This window comes from Stegostoma tigrinum, chromosome 10, assembly GCF_030684315.1.
Source record: "Stegostoma tigrinum isolate sSteTig4 chromosome 10, sSteTig4.hap1, whole genome shotgun sequence".
NCBI classification, from domain to species: Eukaryota; Metazoa; Chordata; class Chondrichthyes; order Orectolobiformes; family Stegostomatidae; genus Stegostoma; species Stegostoma tigrinum.
In genome coordinates, this window is record NC_081363.1 from 49,627,635 (window position 1) to 49,645,829 (window position 18,195).

The following is an 18,195-nucleotide window of genomic DNA, read 5'->3' on the forward strand; positions in this document are numbered from 1 at the left end:
GGAACCTTTTCATAACGTAGTAACTGAGTCTTGACCTCTCTCAGCCCGTGTCTGTACACTTCTTCATTGCTTGCATTGCTGCTATAGATGGACTAGAATCAAGCAACAAGATTTAAAGAGGGAGAGAGCTAACCTCCCTGTGAGTAGAACAGCAGTTCATCTGCGTCAGTGCAGTGCTCGCCTGCTCTTAAAGAAATGGCCACAACTATTGTGGGAATTGCAGTAATTCAATCAAATGAAAACTAGATTTTTTTAAAACTATAATTTCCAGTGGCATACTAAACATTGAATCGTCAATAAACGAGACAACTGAACTTCTACATTATAGTCCCCGGAATTGAGAATTGCCGAAGAGACTTGAGAGGTAAACCAATGAAATGACATACCATGTAAATTCTTGTTATTCACTCTTGTATCATATAAAAATGTCGCTTAATCCATGCAGAAACATAAATCATCACTCTAGCATGGGTCATAATTTGTGGTCTACAAAACAAATTGGGCTGCATTCACAAATAAACTTTAGTGTTTTCTACTTTATGGGTAGTTTTATTCTCCAGCTCACATACATCATACGAATTAATAACAAGCGACATGCACTATGCACTCAATAACAGATCAAAGTTAACACAGTTGAGAGTTTTATACTTCCTCTGCTGATTTGGAGAATAAAGTCAATCTGATGAATGAAATTGAAGTTCAAACCATTCAGGCAACCTGATGACAAGTGTACTCCAGTATCATAAGACCAAATCTCGGGTTACGAATAGATCATAGAACAAGGCCCAACTTAGACACTATTATTTCATAGTGGAATTATTAGAATTTCAGAGGCTGGTTGGTCTAAAGTAGGGCTTCCCAAAATACAGTTTGGGATCCAAACTGTGGATGTAAGCTAAAATTTGAAAGTCACAAGATCCAAGATAGTAATGGGCACTGTAAGGCTCCAACCAAGTTACAACAGTTATGTCCCCACTTCAAAGGACTCTTGCTCTCACATTTTTCACCAAGATGCTGTGACAATTTTCAAACATCAAATGAGGTCACAGTGGGAAAATGTTTGGGAAGCTTGCTGTAAAGTATTACTAACAGTAATTCAAATTTGTTGATGTTGGAAGCATTTTGTAATTTTCCCATAATGGTTTCAGTCTGGTTATACGTCTGATAGGGTGTGTACACATTAAATTCTTTAATCTTGAAGAACATCATAGGATTCATTGAGATATTTTATATACTAAGACCATCTTTTTACATTTTCAGAAAGTACAGAAAACTGGTCAGTAGTAATTGCATAAGCATCCTGCCAACTTTATTAATGAAGCATTGGCATACCCGAAACAAAACAGACAAATGATGAATAACAGAAAACTTCCTGGTTGCCTTGGAACTGGAGAATCCAGTATATTCTAGAGTACAGCTGCATCTGGTCATCCTGGTGAAGGGATAATCAGCAAGGTGAGTCCATTTCATACAGATAGCAGAAGACATCTCATACAGTCATAGCGTCATAGAGTTGTACAGCATGGAAATAGACCCTTCAGTTCAACTCATCCATGCTGACCAAATATCCGGAATTAATCTAGTCCCATTTGCCAACATTTGTCCCGTATCCCTCTAAACCCTTCCTATTCATGTATCCATCCAGATGCCTTTTAAATGTTGTAATTGTACCAGTCCCCACCAGTTGGCCTAATGGTAATGACCTAGTGGTATTATTATTGGACTGTTAATCCAGAGACCTAGCTAATGTTTTGGAAACCTGGGTTCGAATCCTACCACAGCAGATGGTGGAATTTGATTTCAATAAACATTGGGAATTAAGAGTTTAATGATAACCATGATTCCTTTGCTGATTGTCAGGAAAAGCCCATCATGATTGTCTTTTTAGGAAGGAAACTGCCATCCCCTTACCTAAATGTGACTCCAGACCTACAGCAATGTGGTTGACTCTGAACTGCTGTCTGGGCAATAAAAACTGACTGGCCAGTAAAGCCCTCATACCTTTAATGAATAAAGGGAAAACAAACTTGGGCTTTCAATTTAGATTGCAATTTAAGTAGCTGATAGTTACATTGCAACAGTCAACATAGATTCCGGATTTTGCACTTTGTCACCAGCAAGTTTTAAAGCGGTGGCGAATAGATGGGTGTGGGGCTATAAAATCCAGAAGACGTTCTTTCTACAAGCTACATGCCTGATCCTGATCCAATAGGTATAGCGATGGTGTCAAGTGATCTGCTCACCGTTGGGCCATTAAGGCACTTAAGTGGCCCATTATGGCTGCTTAAGAGCTCTATTCCATCTCTGCTGGCAATTTATCTGCTTTGAGGGTGGACCCACACCATGCTGGAAGCCTCCACCTCTCCCTGCACAAACAGATGTCAAGCAAGGGGAGAGGGGCCTTCTTTTATGGATCACCTGGTATCACCGGAAGCAGCCCTCACTCCAGTTCCGGAACTTGGTCCCCCTCTCCTCTGACAAATCCTTCAATTCCTGACTTTCTTGGACTTCTTGACATAATGGGACTACTTGTAAACCATGGTTTGTGGCCACGTTTCCAGCTGAGGCAACACAGCTGCCAGCCATCCTATTGGGTAGTAATTCTCCAATGTGAAAATTCTTCCCAATGTAAATAGCAAAGTCTCACTGTCAAACAACAATGCCACTCACAATTTGAAATTACTGTGTAAAAACTGAACGAACTGCAGGATGCTGTAAATCAGGAATGAAAACAGAAGTTGCTGGAAAAGATCAGCAGGTCTGACAGCAGTCTGGTGAAGGGTCACTGGGCATGAAAAGTTAACGCTGATTTTTTTTCTTCACAGATGTTGCCAGATGTTCCAGCAACTTCTGTCTTTATTCTTGAAATTGCTGTGGGTGAACTCAACCCCTGGATGTCTTATATAAGGAGACAGGGATCAAGGCACCCATCAAAACCATCAACTAGGGATGACATGGTGGCTCAGAGGTTAGCACTGCTGCCTCACAGCACCAGGGACCTGGGTTCATTCTCACCCACCGCTGACTGTGTGGAGTTTGCACATTTTCTCTGCATCTGCGTGGGTTTCCTTCGGGTGCTCTGGTTTCCTCCCACAATCCAAAGATGTGCAGGCTAGGTAGATTGGACATGCTAAATTGCCCGTTGAGTTCAGGGATGTGTAGATTAGGTGGGTTAAAGGGGGATGCTTCTGGGCGTGACGGTCTCAGGGCCAGTGTGGACTTGTTGGGCTGAAGGACCTGTTTCCACACTGTAGAACTTCTACGATTCTATGAAAACCCAGCCCAGCTACCCCAGTTCTTAGTAACAGTAATTATCATTATTTCTTTGGACTTGAGCAAATTCAAAATATTCCTAATCTTTTAAAAGGCATAGACAAGATAATATTTTGATGGTACAATGAACAAATGAAAATAATACTCAACTAATTTTATATTTCATACATTAAGACTTGCAAATTTTTTGATACAAAACAAACACTTTAAAATAAGTAGTCCTTGGAATAAGGTGCTAATATTGATGCTGTCCATTTAACAGCACTTCTGCAGAAAAGCTCTTCGGTTTGATCTAAAATCTGCAACTCAGCATTATGTCTACATAAAGCAACCAGCAGATTTTGCTTTTTCTACATTAACCAGCATCTCATCACACTGAATACTAATGTAAAATAGAAATTTATTAAATGAAATTCCAAATTTAATGGTGCAGCTAAACCCAATAGCATAATTCTCAAACTTTGAACCAGCTGATGAAACACATAACTCATATTCCCCTGAGGCAAATATCTGAAAGCAAAAACATTTATTTCTAATAGTATGTACCATTGTAAACCTACTCAAATCCTTAACTTATATCAGAACCTACAGAAAGCTGGAATTGGATTTGGTTTGTCCACAAAACTTACCCTGTTAGCTGAAGGCAGTTTTGTACTTTAACCATGAGCAGTATACAGTATTTTCCAATAAGCATCAATAATATTCAGTTAGTAGCACAATGCTTTTCTTCTTTCAATAACAAAATCTTTTGCTTTTACTCAAATACTTGGAAGTTAAGTTATACATGTTTAGAAAGAGAGCTTTACTGTAGTAATGTGTGTGAGAGATTAACAGAGGAAAAGGGATCCATTTTAAAATGAATGGCACAATAAGTTACACGGCCATTGGTGTTCAAATTTTAAACACTCTAGCGAATCAAAAATGCTAAGCTGCGTTAAATTTGAGAGTGTCCCTACTTTAAAAAGTCTTTTATTGAAGTAGTGCAAATAAGAACACTAGATCAAGCTTATGTTACAGTGAATCAATTCAGAGGCTGTGAGGTGGAGTTTTGCAGTGACACATCACAAAGTCCTGTTATGTCATGGTGTTTTACAAAATAATTACTGCTTACAAAAGTTTTCTCCCCCTCCAAAATTATGGGGCTCCTCTTTGGCCCATGGAAGCTCACAATGACTGGGCCCTTCCACAGTTCAGGAACAAAAGAAAATAAGCTTATCCAGCACTGCTAGCAGAAGGACAGACACTGAACACAATTTAGGGTGGTAAAATGTGAGGCTGGATGAACACAGCAGGCCAAGCAGCATCCCAGGAGCACAAAAGCTGACGTTTCGGGCCTAGACCCTTCATCATCTGATGAAGGGTCTAGGCCCGAAACGTCAGCTTTTGTGCTCCTGGGATGCTGCTTGGCCTGCTGTGTTCATCCAGCCTCACATTTTATTATCTTGGAGTCTCCAGCATCTGCAGTTCCCATTATCTCTGATACAATTTAGGGTGGTCCTGTTACCAGCTTCCTGAGGCAGTTGCCATGAGAGCAGCATTGGGATTGTTGACACATTTGTTCTTTACTCACTGCTAAAAATATAAGTTTTGTTTACATGTTTAAAAAGTCTCAATTTAAATAACCATGTTTTCTTGGACATTGATGCATAACGTGTTAAAATTTGGTTACAGTATGGATGGAGAATAAGAAATTTGATCTGCCACCAATTTTCTACAACTGCAGCAAACAACTTGTGTGCCTCAGCCTCAGTGGGTGACACATGGCCTTCTGCTGACAGCATGTGGCACAGCCAAATTTTTGTTCTCATTAGATATTCTAGTCTTTTAAAGGGAAGCTACACTGAATGGCAAGAGGCTGCGACTGGGTACTGTTGCTGTAATTCCAAATTTGGAAAATGGGCACGCCAAGGAGGGGAGGGCTTCAAGGGTCGTCGGTGCAGTGCTGAAGATTTGCTGGAGGAAATGAACCATGAGAAAAATTGACATGGACCCGCAGGAATCATGAAAGCGCACAAGGAAAACCTTGATGGAATTGGAAGCAGGTAGACAGAAGCATCGGCCTAGAGTTTAAGAGCAGGAAGGTTGTGCTGGAACTGAATGAAAAGTGGGTTGGGCCACAGCTAGAGTACTGTGTGAAGTTCTGGAGGCCAAATTATAGGAGCCATGTGATTGCCATGGAGAGATTTGCCAGGATGGTGCCTGAGCTGGAGTATTTTAGTTATGAAGAGAGATTGGACAGACTGCTTTCCTTGGAGCAAAGGATACTGAGGGGGTGACGTGATTCGGATGTATAAGATTATGAGAAGCTTAGTCAGGGGAGGCGGGAAGGAACTTTTCCCCTTAGTGGAGGAATCAACTGTCATTGAGCATAGATTTAAGCTAAGGGGCAACTTGTTTAACGATGATGTTAGGACAATTTGTTTCACCCAGAGGATGGTGGGAAGCTGGAGCTCACTGCCTATAAGGGTGGCAGAGGCAGAAACCTTCTTAACATTTAAGAAGTATTTAGATGTCACTTGTGATGCCAAAGCACACAAGACTATGAGACAAGTGCTGGAAAGAATAGTTGGGTGATTGTTTTTGACCTGTATAGATTTGATGGTTTAGAGGTCCTTTTTTTCTGTGCTGTGGACTCCTATGACTCTCTGATTCTAAGTGAATTCCCATGATCTCAACCCAAGGACATTGCAGCAGGAAGTCTAATAACTTTGCAGATGAGCAGATGATGAACACGAGAGAATGCATCTTCATATCACATCTCCTACCACCTCTCAAACAGCTTCTTATGTCACTCAATGCACTACACTGCATCAGCAGTCCTTGGAACTCTAGACTCAGTAATATTCAGATACTCCACCTACCAATGCTTAGTCTCCTCGCACACACTTCTCAGAGTTCCATATGCTTCACTCACACAGTGAAATAAATAACCAAAGTCATTCTTCTCTCCCACTTGAAGGACAAAGTGGCACACAATAGAAGGGGGAAGAGCAAGACTGGTAGTGGGCAAGGAGCTTGCATTTCCTAAGGAGCTGATTCCCTGCATTATTTGACCAGTTGTGACAGAGCCCTTAGCATCCAACATTGCGGAGAACACTGAGGATGACAAGGGTCTAGGCCCGAAACATCAGCTTTCCTGCTCCTAAGATGCTGCTTGGCCTGCTGTGTTCATCCAGCTCCACACTTTGTTATCTTTAATCAGCAAGACTGTATGGTTCATGTCTTATTTCCCTTCTCAAGTCACAGCTGGTATGATGGGCAAGCTTTCCTTAAGTCACCTTGCATTGCATCCAACCCCTTCCTTAAATCTGGCCTTGGTCATCTAATTTCATGCCTTCATAAACTGAAGAACTGCGATAATAACCTCCAGGTGGAGGGGGAGCAGTTTGACAGCACTGCTGAATATCCCCTACCATTTGATCTGACATCCAGCGGCTAAGATACTGGAACTACTTGTACTGACTGACATAGCGTTGTGACTGGCATATAGTGAGTCATCCAAGCATAAGTGCCCCAACAACAAGGCCAAGGGTAAAAGGGTGGCTCATTTGACAGGGTCAGCAGTTGGCTGGTTCTGCTGTGGCCGCCTCAAATGAGGCCCTTGATGGGGTTGCATCCAGGAATGTGACAATGGCACAATCTCCAAGATGCTGAGTGCATCAGATGACTTGTCAGATTGTTTTGAAAAATGTCATCCTTCATGTGATATGAACCACACTGAAAAAGCCAGCATTTGTTGCCCATTCATTTTTTCCCTGTGAACTAGTCTTTTTCCTTGCTCAGCAATTCAAGTAAACCACATTGCTATAGTTCTGGAGTCAAAACAGGCAAGGACTGAAGATTTCATTCCTTCCTGAAAGGCCATTAGTGAACCAAATAAGTTTTATGACAATCAGAGTTTAATGTTCATTGTTACCGAGATCACCATTCACTTCCAGTGTTTATTGATTGAATATAAATTTCACAAGTTGCCTTGACAGGATTTGAATCCATGTCCCCAGAACATCACTATGTAACAATCTCCCCCTAATATTCTGAAAATCCAAACCCATTTGCAAATGAATCATTAAGTATCTTGCCCTAAATCAATAATTAGGCCACAATTCTTCTGAAACAAAGGTATGATGGTTAATGTATTCAGAACCAGCAGTGTCCTGCACATCTATTAATTTATCATCTTGGGACAACATCTGGAGCAAATAACATCAATTCACTGACAGTCGCAGTGGCAGCATGCAGCGTTCCAATAACACAAGTCCCTTGCCATGTGTGCATGCTTCCCACAACAGTTAAACTAATTGGATTCCTGAGCAGCATAAACAGTGTTTCAGTTAAATCAGCTGGTAGGGCAGTAGACCATGTTGCCTTATGAGAAAAAGCAATTGCAACCACTGAGCACTCCAAATCAGTTGTTGCTGCTCTTCCTAAGTTATGACCATTTCTTTCCTTCAAAGTTTATCCATATTTTCTAACATTTATTGAATAGAGAATGATCAAGTGATGTCCTTTTTATCTTGAATGTAGAAAATAGGCAACTGCCCATGATTTAACTTACTAGATTTGGTGATTTGTGGATAGCTTTCAAATAAAAGGATAGATTACCAGAAACAGGAATAAAGAACAGATGTTAGAATAAACACTCACCACCAATACTCCACAATCCATCTCATGGTTGCCAATTAACAGCCAAATGTATGGTCCTACTCAATACCCGACTCAAGTATGATAAATATCAATGTGCAGACAAATGGATTGACTCCATATGACAATATAAATGGTTTGAGGCAACATAGAGCCCTGAAGACACCAAAGCTGTAGTAACTCTGTCCCAGGCAAGCTGTTCCCATGCATGACACTGACAAAGACCTGACAATGTAAAAATGTGAAAAACCTAACCTATCCAAATACCTCCACTGTATCTATGTATTCAGACTGTTTGGCCAGCATCCAGTACCAGACAAGTCAGAGCTTCTTCCTACTAAATATTGGAAAGCAAACAAAGCTATTTGTTGTATTCAATCTTGGCGCAAAGTCCACTCTCCAACCACCAAGTCTATTCTCTTCTTGGTAACAATTTCGGATGAGCTTCTGACAATATTTTTATGCCTTCACCATTTACACCTCTGCAACATCACCCTATTCTGATCCTGCCTCAGCTTATTTGGTGTTAAAAATCCTGATACAACCCTGTGCTGTTGTGTGTTCAATCTGTATCTGCGTACCTGTGGTCACTTTGTGTGGGAGAAAGTGCAGAGTATCATCCTGGAAACTGTAGGTCAATACTACAGCAATGTGGCCTTGGAGAGAGTCAAGAAGGATTCAATCCCAGAACACCATAAGGAAAGACTAGCACTTTTCATGAGCACCAAACAGTCCAAAGAACTTTACAGTCATGAAGTACTTTTGAAATGCAGTGTATTAGTTAAAATGTGGCAGTTAATTTATGTCAAACAAGCTTCTGCCAATGTGATAATGAGCAGTTAAGCTGCTTGTGTGAGGTTGACTAAAGACTAATTGTCAGTCTGGATACCATTCCCCTTCTCTTCAAAATAATACCAGAGAACCTTCAATGTCAGCGTGAGACAGTTGATAGGCCCTTGTTCTCAACGTTTCTCAACAGACAGCACCTTCAACAGTGTAGCACTTCCTCAGTGTTGCACAGGAGCCCAGACCTACATTTGGGGTTACATTCCAACAGGCTAAAGTGCAACGTGAACCCACAACCTTTTGATTTCATTTAGCCACAGCTAACATGGAATGGGAAAGGCTGAGAAGCAAAGCTCCAGGGAAAGAGGGAGGAGTCCTCAAAACTAGTTACATTGCAGGAATTTAACTTGTGTGTGTTTGTGTTCCAGCTTTTGTGTTTTGTTCCTTACACAGTGAAAACCTCTCACCTTGTGACTGGCTGTATGACATGTAACTGTGAGGGTGCACATCAAATGGTAGGCTGACTATGTGCCTTGTTGGTGTATAAAAACAGTGCCTATTCCATGCATCTGAAGTTTCCCTGAAGCACTGCATAAAAAATTAAAAATTTGAATGTGGACGTAAGGTCTAAAACAAAATGCTGGGATTACAAACTCCATCTTTGGGCAACTGTGTGTTAGAAATGGTACTTCTGAAAAATGGATCACATTCCAACAGCGGCGAGGAAACTTGATCCTTTCTCTGACAAGTGATAATGGGAACTGCAGATGCTGGAGAATCCAAGATAACAAAGTGTGGAGCTGGATGAACACAGCAGGCCAAGCAGCATCTCAGGAGCACAAAAGCTGACGTTTCAGGCCTAGACCCTTCATCAGAGAGCTCTTTGTTATCCCTTTCTCTGACAATGTTGGTACAGCCTATTCCTAGTTACAGTACCACCTGAAACAAAGCAGTGCCCCACCCCCCCACACCCCCACCATGGGCTTGCCTGGTTACACTGCACCATGTGTATCCATGTGTTCCTAAGACTCTTAGCAGACTTTAATGTTCTGTGACCAATTTACAGCTTATGATTATGAAAGCTTTAAGTGTATGCTTCCAAAGACATGATCCACCCTGCTGATGTCATGCAGAGTAATAGGCTACATTTTCTTCTGTATTCTGAAGTTCCAGGGTTGCTGTGTCAATACCTAGAGGTAGAAGTAGCCACTTGTCCCATGCCATTTGGAGAGTTGTGAAGGAGGTGGGGTATTTTGTGAAAGTCTTGTTTGACAGAATGGAACAGATATTGCAGCAGGTAATTATCAATTGAAAGAGGACAACAGAATTTCAGATAGTTGCTTACCAGATGTTATTGAATGATAGCGTGCAGGTTTCCTGGACATGACTCAATGCACAACCTGTTCCAGATTAGATTCTACAGTAGTGTCAACTGTGGCTCAGTAGGTTGCATTCCAACTGAGTCAGGAGGTCATGGATTCAGAGCCTAGTTCAGAGATGTAAACATGAAAGCTAGTCTGTTGCTCGGTGATGTACGGAGGGACAGCCACACTGCTGTCAAAATTCTCTTTCTGAAGGCAGTGTTTCACTGTCAGAAAGCAGAACCGAGAGTGCACGGCATTGCCAAATGCTGTTACTGGAGATTGCTGCACTGTTGGAGGGTCAGTTCTGAAGGATGGTGAGTATCCTCCTTGCTTCAAAGATTTACCAGAAGAGACATTAGCTTCCAATTAAGCAACTTTAAAATTTTCACCCTTGTTTTTATATCTGTCTAGGATTTCATTGCTCAAGTAGGCTGGGAATATCATTACCTCTGAAATTCTGTTACCATTATGACAGAGATATTTCTGCTCCCTTATCATTGACTCAAAATCATGGAATTTCACACCTAACATTTTTGTGAAAGCATCATCACCACAACTAGCTTCTGTGGGAGGCACTGGTGTAGAGATAACATCCCTGAACCAGTCATTCAGAACCCCAGACTACTGTTCTGAGGACATGGGTTTGAATCCCATCACGGTAGATGGTGACATGTGAGTTTTTTTAAAAAACTTGGAATAAAACACTACTCTAAAGATTAATGCAACCATTGTCAAAAAAAACCCATCTAGCTCACCAATGTCCTTTAGAGAAGGACTTCTGCCATCTTTACCTGGTCTGGCCTACTCCCGCTGGGATGGGATTAGGGATGGGGAATAAATGTTGACCCAGTGAACAACACTCACATCCCATGAGCGAACAAAAAAGAAGTTCAATAAGAAGGCCCCCACTTACCTTCTCAGAGTAGCCAGGGATGGGCAATACTGGTATTGCTGGCATTACTCATGCCCTGAGAATGAGAAAAACATCTAATTCCTTACTAATGTCAAACATTTCTTGAAGAGGAATGTCTGGTACCTTCTTTTTAGGAAGAATATGAAATATTAAACATTTAAGCCCTTGATGTCCTTCTGACTCCATTGACTCAACTGCTTAGGACTCTACAATTACCCGGATGAGATTTTTCAATACTCATTTACCAATCAACAATAAATGGTGAGCTCAGCTGGTTCTTGGCCATCAGGCTTATTAAGATAATAAGGTGTAGAGCTGGATGAGCACAGCAGGCCATGCAGCATCAGAGGAGCAGGAAGGCTGACGTTTCGGGTCTGGAAGGGTCTAGGCCCGAAACGTCAGCCTTCCTGCTCCTCTGATGCTGCTTGGCCCGCTGTGCTCATCCAGCTCTACACCTTGTTATCTCAGATTCTCCAGCATCTGCAGTTCCTACTATCTCTGAAACAGGCTTATTAAGATACCTTGTTGTCAATCACCTCATAATGTGGAGAGATAATGTGACATTTCTTCAATAATTATTTACTTCAGCCTGGTGTCACACTAGGTATAATCTTCTGGTGATGAGTCAGGAGGCAGGAATTAGGCAGGATGGTGGTTTACCTGGACAATGAGAAGGCTCCATGGTCAGCCATCTAGCCATGCTGCCACTTGTTGCGCTTAAGTAGCCAATTATTGACAACATAAGGACATTATCACCCCGTTGTTGCTACTAACTCAGCAGTAGGTGGATTTGTTGCCATGTGGTGGGCACAATAGGTAAAACTATACAGCCAGCTTTTCATCTCCCAAGATGGTCGGCCTCAATCAAAAACCTGACTGTGGGATTCAACATCATGAAAGGGACGATCCACAGAGAATGACACAGTTCCTTTGCTTCCCTGCTCCCTGCATTGCCACTCTGCCCTAAGAAATGCCTCTCAACATTAATTTACATCTGGTCTGTGTTGCTTTGTGATGTTACATAAGTGCATAAGAAATAAGAGCAGGAGTAGGCCATCTGGCCCCTCGAGCCTGGTCTGTCATTCAATAAGATCATGGCTGATCTTTTTATGGACTCAGCTCCACTTTCGTGCCTGATCACCATAACCCTTAATTCCTTTACTGTTCAAAAATCTATCTTTGCCTTAGAAACATTCCATGAGGTAATCCTGACTGCTTCACTGGGCCGGTTGTTCCACAAATTCACAATACTCTGGGCAAAGACATTCCTTCTCAGGTCAGTCCTAAATCTGCTCCCTCTTATTTTGAGGCCAAGCTCCCTAGTTCTAGCTTCATCTGCTAGTAGATACAACCTCCCTGTTTCTATCTTATCCATTTCCTTGATAATTTTATATGTTTCCAAAGATCCCCCCCATTCTTCTAAATTCCAATGAGTGTAGTCTCAGTTAACTCAATCTCTCCTCAAAAATCAATTCTGCAATCAACCTAGTAACCCTCCTCTGTAACTCCTCCAGTGCTAGTTCATCATTTCTCAATTAAGGAACCCAAAAATGTACACAGTACTTATGGTGGCCTCACCATCATCCTATGCAATTGCAGCCTGTTATTCCAACAACATCCACTGCATCCCCTGTGGCACTGTTGTGCCAGATCCTGCGTGGCAGGCAGCTCCTCATAGGTGAGCCTCCTGCCTCAGGGCCCTGTCTCTCTCTGGGCAAGTCTGCCGCTGGTCGTCTCACTGCCTGATCAGTTTATGGTTCACTGAGTCTTCCCAAAAAAAAAAGAGAGCACAGAACTCCTGACAGCCTGCAGGAAAAAAAACCCCAATCTCTGATGCTTCAGGATTCTGCTCAATATATTTGAATCAAACATTTGCACTATGCACCAAAATCTATTCATGGAGTTCAACAAATTTAGCTCAGTGCAAAGCACTGGATTTTCTGCACCGCAAAGATTGAGAAAAGGACTGGCTGTATATGCTTCCTGATAGAATTGAAACTTGAAGTCCAGAGGTACAGATTTAATTATAAACTGCAAAGATGCAACTCCTTAGGCAAACATTTAAGGCTTGGATTTAATGGTGAGATCAGGGCAGTAGGAGAGTCACAACTACTATGCATCATTGACTGATCCATTACCACTCTGCTGCTAATAATTACTGCAGCCTCTTAGCTGAAAAGCCTTCGATGGGGAGCCTCAACATTACATGCAAATCAGGGATCTTAAGCTGCTTTGCCGATGCGATTGGAGGGATAGGGAAGGAGTGCATCCTGCCTATTATCCACTCAGTCAAATTAAGTGATTAAATAAGCAGGTCATTATTTTTGTAGACCCAGGAGGAGCAGCCATTCCAGTTAGCCAGCCCCTGGTTCCAGCAAGCTGCAGTATGATGCTCATTATAAGCTAGTGACATTATAATGAGACAGGGTACTGGAAGTGGTCCAGGCATCCCACCCACTGTATACCCATTCCACAACTGAATTATATCTGCCATGGAGCATTAATACTTTTAGGTAAATTTTAAATAATAAGCTGAAGTCTTTGAAAAGCTTCTAGCCCATTTTTTCTCAGATGAACGACACCTAGTGCTAATTATTATATTGGCCAAAATCTCATCCTTGTGGATTTGGGATATGAAACAAAATTAGTGACAACCTTATTCCCCAGGAATCAACTTAGTAATTGGCAGTAGGTTTCATTTCTCATTATAAAGCGTAAGAAGTGAAAACATTTCATTTCATGTAAGAAAAGAAAATTGCTCTGGTCTTGAATGATGTGAAGGAAAATAAATCTGAAACTTGAAATAGCAAGTGATATACCTAGACTGTAAGACAAAGTGTTCATGTTTACGCATTGTTGTATGGCATTCACTAAATAAATATTAGAAAATGACTCTCTGTATTTTTTAGTGAATTTCTGTCAGTCATAGAGAAGTAGTTAATTGTGCTTTTTCTTTGAGAGATGCTTTAAGATTTCACCTTTCGTTTCATCAGTTTGTCAATACGTGTCCTTACATGGAAAAGTGCTCAGAACTGTACAATATTATTTATCCTTGTCAGAAAAGGCAGCATATAAATGAGTCAGTGCCTTACATTCTTAATGTTGTTTACGGGGCACCAGTCCCCAATCTCTTGGCTAAATATTTGGGGTCACCCATAATCGTGACAGCTTTCTTGCAGCAATTTAACCCCCACATGGTATAAGCCTTTATCCTATTATGGGTAAAATACAGAATGAGGCCATTAAATTGCCATTACTTGACTACTTAAGATCCTTGATTGGCCCAAGGACAGATGGGCTGCCTGGCACCTTCCCTTCGCCCAGTGAAATATCTGATCATCGGGTACGGTGAGGCAAGACCACCAGTTGAATTTTATGTGCAAACGCCACCTTCAAACCTGCTGGCAGTGGAGTATAAAATCCAGTTCCCCAGTGTTTTTCTGGTTTTAACTTGCTTCTGTAATAATTACTTTTTCTAAAATCAGAATCAGGTAAAGTGCTTTTCTAGATTGAATATCATTGCAATCAGTAAGGCTGTTACATTCTTATCCAGATAAATGTAAGGCTGCAAGATGTACACATATATATGTAAGCAAATTTTAGCTTAGTAGAAATTTAGCCAAAATTTCTTCAAGACCAAATAGTCAAAAATAATGAAAGATTGCAGAAGCTATCAAAAATTTTAGAGGCAAAAGTTAATGCCATCTTATTTCATACAATTACTCAGAAAGTTCTTAAGCATGTCAAAGTTTTCAAAACTTGGTAACAAAGAATAAGGAATATAGTTTTTGTTTTCACATTACTTTTTCTCTTTGAAATGATTTTATAATCAGCAGTTGTCGAAGCAATCAAGTGGGATTATTGATTCCAACAATGTGCTAGGATTCAGTTAAATTCTACTGTTAAAGCCTAAATGATGCTGGATGAAAGCTGTATGCTGATTTGAAAGTTCCTTTATGTTGCTGAATTGTTAGCTACTGTTTGTTGTTTCTTTTCTTTTTAGTTTACAGTTTTATTAATGACTGAGCTGACATATAAACCTCAGAAAGGGATCAGACCGCCCAGCCATGGCTCACTGATCCTTCAACTCCTACAGATGGTGAACTGCAGATTTCATTAAAACAGCTTGGTTACTGTGAGCATTTAGTTATTAACAAGAACATTGTCAATAAATGATCAGATGCTGACTCTCTTGCTCTTGTCTTTCTAAAGAAGAAAATGCTCTCAAAATTCAACAAAAATACATCAGGTAAAATTGTGACATGACTGTATCATCCAATAAAGGAATCATGAGAATGGAAAAGGAGCATCTGAAAATGGGGCAGGGGGGAGAGGAAGCTTTTGACAATGTCTCACAAAGAGCTCTTGTGAAATAAATTATTTTAACCTGTTATATACAGAAGTAGGTAAAAGAGAATTAAAAGCAAATTTAAAAAATGAACGGCATTACTGAGAGATGAGGAGCAAGCAACTTTAGTGTGTATTCAAAGAACGGAGAGGTACTTCTGACTGGAATTTCAATGTGCAGGGGGCATTTGGTTTAAAGGACAGGTTAAAGCAAGGTGGCAGCTAACTGAAAACCCTCCAAAGACAGGATCTCAAGTTAGAACACAATCCAAGGGATGCAGTGCAAAAAATAAGAGTCCAAAGACAGGCAAAGGGCTCAGAAGGATTTGAGAAAAAAGCAGGAAGAAGAAAACTCTGAAGTCAGGGGGCGAGGAGACCAGGAAGCCTTTGAAATAAGGTTACAGAATGGAATATCTCCAAAGGGCAAGGGAAGGAACATCAGGAATTTTAAAGCCTAACTATGAACTGGCAATTCTTTGCACAGTATTAACACAGGGTTGGAACAGTAAGAATGAAAAATCAAAGGACTCACTTAGGCCAGGCAGGCCCAATTGTCCATTGGGATGTCAGCTGCTTGCCTTTACCTCCACCACTTGATTATAAAGAAGGTTCACAATAAGCTGGAATTGGGAAGACTGGAAGCAGCAGTTTCAGTGGCATAGAACAATTTCAGACTTACACTCAGGGGCGCAGGGCTATTAAGTCAATATGTTTTAAATGTTATAGTCTAATATTTCATAATGCTCTGCTAAAATAAAGTGTAAAGAAGGTATTTGTTGTTGATACATTAATTAAAACACTTGAAAATACTTCAGCTCCAATCAAAATTTAGCAATAGAACAGGTGAAATGTAATCAGTGATCTCAGCATTCAAAGAATCAGTTGAAGTCTTTGTAATAGATTTATATTGTCCTGCATGCTGTTACAAGTTATTGCGTATTGAAAGATGAATTAAGTGGAGACCCTCCAGTTGTTGATGTGAGGAAAGAGACCTTCTCAGACTTACTTCCGTCCAAGGAGGATTCGTTATTGAACAGGCAATCCAATTCACAATGGAGGAAGAAATCAGGTACCCACATCAGTCACTACTGCAAGGAAACATCAAGAATGATTTGTCTCTCTCTGGAAAACCAACCCAAGTTGTCAAATAAACGGGAATCAACGTTATCGACCACATGAATTTGCACAATATGTGGCCGTAAATACAATGACAAACATAATGAATATCCAGCAGGTGGAGCTGAGTGCTAGAAATGTGGCCAGTTGGGACTTTTAAGAATGTTCTAAGTTAACAGTACCCTTATCACATCAAAAACAATGAAAAAGTCCTGTACAAAAAAACTGGAGAAACTAAAATCATTCAGCAAGTAAGAAGTTCCAGAAGTTAAAGATACAAAACAAAAATAGACACAACATTCCCTGGGAAGGTTGATGAGTATCGAGACAGGTTATGGACCATCAACTTTAAGGTACAAAGCTTTGAATTTAGACTCAACACAGGAGCAGCTTTTTCAATAGGGGTAGGCATCATAAAAAGTGTTGCAGTTGCTGGAGATTAGAAACAAAAATAAAAAAAGTGATGGTCTGGTTACATCTACATAAAGACAAACAAAGTGAACATGACTCTTCTTTAACAAAGTGTGATGCTGGATGAACACAGCAGGCCAAGCAGCATCTCAGGAGCACAAAAGCTGATGTTTTGGGCCTAGACCCTTCATCAGAGAGCTCTCTGATGAAGGGTCTAGGCCCAAAATGTCAGCTTTTGTGCTCCTGAGATGCTGCTTGGCCTGCTGTGTTCATCCAGCCCCACACTTTGTTATCTTGGGTTCTCCAGCATCTGCAGTTCCCGTTATGATAATGGGAACTGCAGATGCTGGAGAATCCAAGATAATAAAATGTGAGGCTGGATGAACACAGCAGGCCCAGCAGCATCTCAGGAGCCTCTTCTTTACAGCAGTCATGGCAGACAGCATGTTATGGTTGAACTCACTGAAATTCAGACGAGCAAACATTAAACCCCAAGGTTCAAAAGACATAGACCTTCAAATGCATGGGCAAATCACCATGAAACCTAGTCACAAAGGACGAAATTTCAATGAAACGTGACATGTACTGAGGAATTGAGAATTCAGCAGAAAGGCATAAATTCATCTAGGCATCATAGAGAGAGATAATTCTATAATTTCAGGATGTAGGGTAGAAAGAGTTTCAGTTAAAATTCAAAAGTTTAGATAAAATAAAGCAGAGTATAGTACAATCCTGCAAGAAAATTCTAAATCTATCTGCGCGTACACTCCCAGGAAAATGTCTCATTATTTGATGGTAAAATCCCAGCTAGAAGTGCAACTGAAAGCTGGATCTTAATGCCAGAGACAGAACTGATCCAATGCTCAGGGCTAGTTACTGTTCCCAAGACAAATGCAGATCTCACCAGTTAAACAAAGGAAATCCATCCCATTTTCTCTGTCAATGATAGTCCTGGCACAATTGACACAAGCAGGTTTTTGCAAAACTGTATGCAAACAGTAGGTTCTTGCAGATACACTTAGGTTAAAAGTCAAGATTGCTGACAACATTTATTGCACCATTCAGATGGTGTTGCTTCATTGTCTACCATTTGGTATCTCTCTCCATTACAGGCTTTCCAAATGACAATGTCTAGAATCCTGGAAGGAAAACAGGGAACCATTCGCTATTTTGGTGACATTCTAACACAGGATAAATGAACATGACCACAGTGTCATGGATGTGTTAAAGCCACTACAGAATGCAGGCCTTGCACTAAATGAGAATTGTCAATTTTCTACAATGACAATTACGTTCCTAGAGCCTAGTATCTAAAAAGGTCCCTCATAGTAGACTGGTTATGAA

General features: G+C 40.8%; 1 protein-coding gene across 3 annotated transcripts in view; it reads right to left on the reverse strand.

Annotated features, from left to right (window-relative positions):
- The window catches only part of slc35f4 (solute carrier family 35 member F4), a 174,346-nt gene that overhangs the window by 74,787 nt on the left and 81,364 nt on the right, over positions 1–18,195 (reverse strand). The window lies entirely within an intron of this gene.